The sequence below is a fragment of the Archocentrus centrarchus genome, chromosome 6, assembly GCF_007364275.1.
Source record: "Archocentrus centrarchus isolate MPI-CPG fArcCen1 chromosome 6, fArcCen1, whole genome shotgun sequence".
Classification (NCBI taxonomy): Eukaryota; Metazoa; Chordata; class Actinopteri; order Cichliformes; family Cichlidae; genus Archocentrus; species Archocentrus centrarchus.
Window position 1 is genome coordinate 4,544,173 of NC_044351.1, and position 1,851 is coordinate 4,546,023.

Below are 1,851 nucleotides of genomic sequence, written 5' to 3' on the forward strand. Positions count from 1 at the left end.
CATTCCAGAAGCACCTTCTATAATACAGCGTGCCCTGGAATGGTGGCTGTTGAAGCGCTGGGCTGCCACACCATGTACTGTTCTCTTGTAGGGAGTGATGAGGGCGAGTGGATGTTGGAGACATGGCTATCCTCCATCTGCAAGCAAAAAATGCCCTGGACGAGGGTAGACTGACTGCCTGTACAGTGGGCTGTGGCGGAGCACCCTGGAGTCATGCACTGACCCAGGCCAGCCCACATTGTGTCAATGAAGCGGCCCTGGTGCTCACAACTGCTTGCAGGACGATGGATGGGAAGAGTTTCCCGTTCCTGTAGCACTGACCATCAGGGCCACTTGGACACTTGATGCCGATGTGGCAGCCGTCCATTGCACGCACCGTCTTCAGAAAGCCTCTGTGGCGTGCCAGCCCCGCAAACCCATGGGACACTACATGCAGGTCCTCAAGGCTCTTTGGCAGCTAGATGACCTGGTGGCCAATGGCTACCACCTCCTCTGTGATTCTTGGACAATGTAGCGGACAGTTGAACGAGGCATCCCAAACACTCTTCAGACCACTCTGTAGGATGTGCCACTTGCCAACCAAAAAAACAAAACCAAGATCTCAATTGTGGCACCCCCATCCATGTCGCCCATCTTGCTTCAATATATTCAGCAGCATTGCCACAGACTCCCTACTCGGCCCAAAATCGGCTCTGGTGTCTTTCTGGTTTAAACAAGCGCTTCCACAGACTGGGACACTCACGTTATCTGCACTACAAGGGTCTGCTCTAGTTAATGAAAACGAGCAAGAACAACACAAACACATCTTTAGTTATAAGGTAGGATTTGGCTTATTTTAAGTCATCAAAGCAACTAATACTAATGCACTGAAAACACTCAAGTGTCAATACGTTATCTTCAAAACAGACCAGCTACAAGATTCAATCATTATTTGGAAATGTTATACTTTATCTTACATTTTTATTTTTCTTATTTTAGAAACAGAAAATAAATCTGTACATTTCATTGCAGATCATTCACTAAGCCTTAAGTAAATAGCTCATCATTTCATGGGTAAAAGCTTACAGACAAATCAAGCTTACCTATCCTGAACATGATTAGCTCTCAGCCTGAGATAGAACGCACGCCTGCGACACCGGTTACAATTGCTCGACTTCCTCAACGATTCAATAAACACAAACAAAAAAAGGGAGCAAAACTTCGGCCTCCATCTTCACCACTCTGTACGGGTTGCTTTCATGCTTGCTAGGCCACAGGAGCTATGCTGCCATATGCGGGGGAAGTAGCAGCTCACGCACAGTGCCTAAGACGAATAACATCACCTGTCTTAATACTTACAGACTTGCTGCTCTCACTTCAGTTATTATGAAGGTGTTTGAATTTGTAAGATCTGTCCCACTCACTGTAGACCCTCATCAGTTCAGCCACAGGGCTAAAGAGGCTCGGCAATGCAGTTCTTCAACACTGTCAAGTTAAGCGCACTTCTGTCGTGTTCTGTCCCTTGATTTTAGTTCAGCGTTTAATATAATTATTCCTGTCAGGCTGTACAGCACTCTTCTTACTATGTGTGTTAATGGATTACTTTCTCAGTGGATCTTTCTGTCCTGTAAGAAACAAGCTGTTAAAATTCACAATCATGTCACGTCACCCAGGGATCTTGACACCGGCGATCCACAAGGGTGCGTCCTGTCGCCACTATTGCTTACTTTCTGCATCCTGACTTGGCGCGGTAACGCAACTAATGGGGACAAACGCAGCTTGAAAAAGTAGAACTACCAGGAGCGTCATCAGCATCATCGCTGACTCCTCCCCCCTGCACAATCACCTCTTCAATTTTCTCCCATCAGGCAA